Raw genomic sequence first — 6,273 nt, forward strand, 5'->3', positions numbered from 1 at the left:
GCTTGCTAGAACGCCCTGCAGCCGGTCTAAAATTTCACTATAGTCTTCAGCCGATCGGCTATCCTTTCCAACCGCTTCTGTCCACCCAATCTCGTTTTCTATTCCAAAATACAGCAATATCAAGTTGTACACGACCTATTTCCAGTCACCAATATTAGCCTCTCTTTACTAAATTCGTTTACAATGTACGACTTGTTTTTTCAAATAATACTTTTCAGAATTAGTTAATCTGAAGCTACATTGGCATCTGTCTCGGCATCGTCAGAGTATACAAGCGACCACAAGTATATTTTACTCACATTGCTGTTTTCTTTCACTGTGAGGGCGAAGAGACATAAATGTGCAGACATTAGCTACGAATTTATCAGCTGGGTTGCACCTTTACTTTTCCGACCGTCTCAGTCTTTTTTTCCTTTACCTTTCCCTGCTAGTGTTGCAGGTTAGATCAGCCTTTACCGTTCCAGGAAGCCTGAGAAGTCCATCAGGGGACAACATAGAGACAAGAGACAAGGAGAGATAGAGAGATTCATGTAAATAAAGTCGCTTATAAATGGGTGGTTCTGCAAAGTAGCAGAATTTTAGTTGCAGATTGGGCAAGATTCTTTCTCATGTATTTGAATTTTGCAAGAGTACATTGGGCACCCAATTAAAAGCGCCGGCCACGCTCGAGTATCTCTCATGCTCTGAGGGAGATAAATAAAGTGAGTTAGATCCAGTTCATTCATTTGAGCATTGAACGGATCTTTAAACAATAATTCAGCGAGCAGAAATCAAACCTGCGAAGGAAAACTCCATTTGATCTTGAATTTAACGCTTCAACCACTCGGCGATTGCAGCGGCACATGGCAGTACTTACATGGCTGTAGATGCCACTTTAAACTGCCAGTTGCTTCAAACGATGCCCGATAGACCGGCGTTGTCTTGTAGCTTTCCCAGGAGCTTCATTTGATTCGGTGGGTCAAGTTTGGGAAATTGAATGATTTTCACCGGCAGCTTGTGGTAGTATATTACCTCATTTTCATTCCCGGTAATGAACCACTGCAGCCACTGCAGAATTCGGTGCCACCCACAGCCGATCGGCCATCCTTTCAGACCTCTTCTATCCATCCAATCACGTTTTCTATTCCGATGTAGAGAAATGTCGAGTTGCACACTAACTATTTCCTCCGTTCTCTTTCGCAAACATATCACTGAACAAAACTTCACAAGACACTCAGGAAAAATAATTCAGTTCAAAATCATGAGCTTCCGAAGGACCTGCGAGGACAGACTGACCAAACCTGCGTTCAGTCGTGAAGCTTGTGGGTGTGTTTTGATCCTAAGGGACAGAGACAGGCCTGCGACACAGAGCGATGGCAGGAACTCAGAAATGTGGCCATAAATGGGCAGACAGTCAGTCACAGTCATTGATTCTGACACACGGCTCGGTAGTTGTTCAGTCAGTCGGGGAGCGAGGCCTGCAGCCAGCAAACAAAAAGCCTGGCCTGAGAATAAGGCCGAGACCCAATCAGACGGATAAACAGACAGACAGATAGAGAGACAGACATCTGACTCAACGTCAAAAGGCAGCGTGATCGAATCACGTTGCGGTGATATCATTTTCACAGTAGCTCAGGGTCCTGTCCACAGGTTTTATAGCGGGGCAGTGTTTTATGGATGGGCTGTTCATTGTTAGTAAAATAATATTGATCGGAATTTAATTTGTTACATTAATGTGCTCTTTGTTCGTTAATTTTGATCTACATCCTCGACAGTATATACAGAAACAAGTAACAATGTTTAAGTGATGTGGTTTATTCAATATTCGTTGTAAAACCCTGTTAGCTGTTGTAAAAATAAACAGAAACTACCCAACACGCGGGTAAGCCCATAAAGCTAAGATGTATACATGGCCGGTTAGCTCAGTTGGTTAGAGCGTGGTGCTAATAACGCCAAGTTTGCGGGTTCGATCCCCGTACGGGCCGTATGGTTTCTATTGCAATATTTTGTTAACTTTTAAAAGTTTGGCAGACTTTCGAAACAAGCGAATCCACACAAAATGTCATCAGGTTAATTTTGTCGAGTGACATCCATTGATATATTTTCTGATCTATCTTTTTGAGGTCCAAAGTGGACGGCCTCAAACTTGCTTACGTTGAAATCCATTTGCCCCAGTTTTGCCCATTCACTTAATCTCGTCATATCTCTCTGTAATCTCATTCTTCCATCCACACTGCTTATAATTCTGTCTATCTTTGTGTCATCTCTCTCGATGTTGGCGGAATCCATAATGAGGGGTTTTAATCTTGAAATTGGAGACAGACCAATCAGGCAAGAAATCAGGAATTACTTTGCAAACAAAATACGGCCGAAAGCTGGAACTCCCTCGGCCAAAAGGATGTGGATTGTGGCTCAATTCAAATTTTCAAGACTGATATTGATAGATCATTTCTAGGTTTGGGTTCCAAGGGATATGTGTCCAAGGCGGGGAAGGAGAGTTGAGTTGCAGATCACGTCATGATCGAATTGAATGGCACAGCAGGAAGAGGGGCTGAATGGCCCTCTCCTGTTCCGATGTTCCTTTTCAGCTCAGCGTGGTGCTGAATGACGTGCAAAAGGCATCAGACTGACTCCAGAATGAAAATCAGGTGCACAGAAGGAGAAACCCTGAGATTGCAGAACGAACTGAACCCCTGCAGCAAAGCCAACAGCTGTCTCTCTACAATAATAGAATGGGAAGAATTTTAGCAACCAGCCCGGCTAGCTCAGTCGGTAGAGCATGAGACTCTTAATCTCAGGGTCGTGGGTTCGAGCCCCACGTTGGGCGATATGTGTTCTATTTTTCACAATGGGGAATAAAATTTTCAAATTGCAACCTCTTTTCTCGAGTTCATGAAATCCAGTTAAAAAACAGACACAACACTGAGCTGTGTGAAATGAAACCTTGAGCGTTGCCAAATATCCGGTCCCTCCCGATTCGACCTTCTCATTCCCTCCAGATGGGACACGGCAGATTATCGGTTCAATCGGCTTCATTTATTGCTGTTATCAAAAATGTTGAAGGTTCGAAATTGTAATATTTAGAAGATGAAATCTCTGGATCCATTCGCCTCTCTGATACATCCTGAGCCCCCCTTACCCTCTTTGATTCTCGCTGAGCTCCTTAACTTCTCTGATACACTCTGTCTCTGACCTCAGAGAGTCCATGATCATCTTTGAACCTTGTCAGCGTTCTTTACCTTCTCTCATACCCACTGAGTGCCCCTTACACAGATCTGCCCTGAGCCCCCTTACACTCTCTCAGACTCGGCAGTCCTTCCCCTCTCTCAGTTCTTAATGTACTCTCCGATGCCCTCTGACAGTCCCTTCCCTTCTCTGAGCCCCCTGACACTTTCTGATGACATCTGACTATCCCTTCCCCGCTCTGAGATCCCCTTACACTCTCTGATACGCTCTGACAGTCCCTTCCCCTCTCTGAGATCCCCTTGCCCCGATGGATCGCCACTAAGAAGCCATTAGGCTCCCTGATACATTCTCAGAAACCATTACCCTCCCTGATATCCAAGTGCGATGTAATTTTACAGGTGGATCGACCGGTCTGTGTTAAGGATGAGATCCAGAATTTGTTCGGTCGCTGCTCCTTCGGACTCTCGGAATCTGAGAGCTCTATCGGCGATCGGTACCGATCTGCTACTATAAACTGGGTGTGGGTGTATGAGCGCGCTGTTGCTTTATAAACCGAATGATTTTATATATGAGAGCGATATTTATATGTGAACTGTGGGTGTAAAAATATGAGTGCGATGTTTATATATGAACTGTGGGTGAGTATATATGAATGCGATGTTTATATGTGAACTGTGAGTGAGTATAAATGAGCCACAGCAATGTGGTTGATTCTTAATTGCCCTCTGAAAAGGCCTAGCAAGCCACTCAGTTGTAAAATCTCGCTAATAAAAGTCATAATAAGAATAAAACCGGACGGACCACCCGGCATCGGACCGCTAGGCACCAGACACGACAAAGGCAAACCAAGCCCAGTCGACCCTGCAAAGTCCTCCTCACTAACATCTGGGGACTTGTGCCAAAATTGGGAGAGCTGTCCCACTGACTAGTCAAGCAACAGCCTGACATAGCCATACTTACAGAATCATACCTTTCAGCCAACGTCCAAGATTCTTCCATCACCATCCCTTTGCATGTCCTGTCCCACCGGCAGGACAGACCGACCAGAGGTGGCGGTGCAGTGATATACAGTCAGGAGGGAGTGGCCCTGGGAGTCCTCAACATTGACTCTGGACCCCAGGAAATCTCATGGCATCAGGTCAAACAAGTGCAAGAAAAGCTCCTGCAGATTACCACCAACCGCCCTCCCTCAGCTGATGTATCAATCCTCCTCCATGTTGAACACCACTTGGGGGAAGCACTGAGGGTAGCAAGGGCACAGGATGTACTCTAGATGGAGGACTTCAATGTCCATCACCAAGAGTGGCTCGGTCGTATCACTGCTGACTGAGCTGGCCGAGGCCCGAAGGACACAGCTGCCAGACTGGAACTGCGGCAGATGGTGAGAGAACCAACACGAGGGAAAAAGTTACTTGACCTCGTCGTCACCAATCTACCTGTCGCAAATGCATCTGTCCATGACAGTATTGGTAGGAGTGACCACCGCACCGTCCTCGTGGAGATGAAGTCCCGTCTTCGCACTGAGGATACCATCCAACGTGTTGTGTGGCACTACCACCGTGCTAAATGGGATAGATTCAGAACAGGTCTAGCAGCTCAAAACTGGGCATCCATGAGGTGTTGCGGGCCATCAACAGCAGCAGAATCGTATTCCAGCATAATCTGTAATATCTTGGCCCGGCATATTCCTCACTCTACCATTAATAAACAAGCCAGGGGATCAACCCTGGTTCAATGTGGAGTGCATAAGAGCATGCCAGGAACAGCACCAGGCGTACCTAAAAATTAGGTTCCAAACTAGTGAAGCTACAATTCAGGACTACATGCATGCTAAACAGCGGAAGCAACATGCCATAGACAGAGCTCAGCGAATCCACAACCAACGGATCACATTAAAGCTCTGCAGTCCTGCCACATCCAGTCGTGAATGGTGGTGGACAATTAAACAACTAACGGGAGGAGGAGGCTGTGTAAACATCCCCATCCTCAATGATGGCAGAATCCAGCACGTAAGTGCAAAAGACAAGGCTGAAGCGTTTGCAACCATCTTCAGGAAGAAGTGCCGAGTGGATGATCCATCTCAGCTTCCTCCAGATATCTCCACCATCACAGAAGCCAGTCTTCAGCCAATTCGAATCACTCCACGTGATATCAAGAAACGGCTGAGTGCACTGGATACAGCAAAGGCTATGGGCCCCAACAACATCCCAGCTATAGTGCTGAAGACTTGTGCTCCAGAACGAGCTGCGCCTCTAGCCAAACTGTTCCAGTACAGCTACAACACTGGCATCTACCCGACAACGAGGAAAATTGCCCAGGTATGTCCTGTCCACAAAAAGCAGGACAAATCAAATCCGGCCAATTACCGCCCCATCAGTCTCCTATCAATCATCAGCAAAGTGATGGAAGGTGTCGTCGACAGTGCTATCAAGCGGCACTTACTCACCAATAACCTGCTCACCGATGCTCTGTTTGGGGTCCGCCAGCACCACTCTGCTCCAGACCTCATTACAGCCTTGGTCCAAACATGGACAAAAGAGCTGAATTCCAGAGGTGAGGTGAGAGTGACTGCCCTTCATTTCAAGGCAGCATTTGACCGAGTGTGGCACCAAGGAGCTCCAGTAAAATTGAAGTCAATGGGAATCAGGGGGTAAACTCTCCAGTGGCTGGTGTCATACTTAGCAAAAAGGAAGATTGTAGTGGTTGTTGGAGGCCAAACATCTCAGCCCCAGGACATTGCTGCAGGAGTTCCTCAGGGCAGTGTCCTCGGCCCAACCATCTTCAGCTGCTTCATCAATGACCTCCCCTCCATCATCAGGTCAGAAATGGGGATGTTCGCTGATGATTGCAAAGTGTTCAGTTCCATTCGTAACCCCTCAAATAACGAAGCAGTCCGAGCCGGCATGCAGCAAGACCTGGACAACACCCAGGCTTGGGCTCATCAGTGGCAAGTAACATTGGCGCCAGACAAGGGCCAGGCAATGACCATCTCCTACAAGCGACAGTCTAACCACCTGCCCTTGACATTCAACGGCATTACCATCGCCGAATCACCCACCATCAACATCCTGGGGCTCACCATTGACCAGAAACTTAACTGGACCATCC

The 6,273-nt window shown here is 46.8% G+C and overlaps 2 non-coding genes across 2 annotated transcripts; both read left to right on the forward strand.

Moving 5' to 3' along the window:
* Nucleotides 1–1,890: 1,890 nt before the first annotated feature.
* Nucleotides 1,891–1,964, forward strand: trnai-aau (transfer RNA isoleucine (anticodon AAU)). Its single transcript has one exon. It is a non-coding gene; the product is annotated as a tRNA-Ile (tRNA).
* Nucleotides 1,965–2,733: 769 nt separating this feature from the next.
* On the forward strand, nucleotides 2,734–2,806 carry trnak-cuu (transfer RNA lysine (anticodon CUU)). The gene has a single exon. It is a non-coding gene; the product is annotated as a tRNA-Lys (tRNA).
* Nucleotides 2,807–6,273: the final 3,467 nt, after the last annotated feature.

The sequence above is a fragment of the Heptranchias perlo genome, chromosome 20 (genome assembly GCF_035084215.1).
Source record: "Heptranchias perlo isolate sHepPer1 chromosome 20, sHepPer1.hap1, whole genome shotgun sequence".
Taxonomy (NCBI): Eukaryota; Metazoa; Chordata; class Chondrichthyes; order Hexanchiformes; family Hexanchidae; genus Heptranchias; species Heptranchias perlo.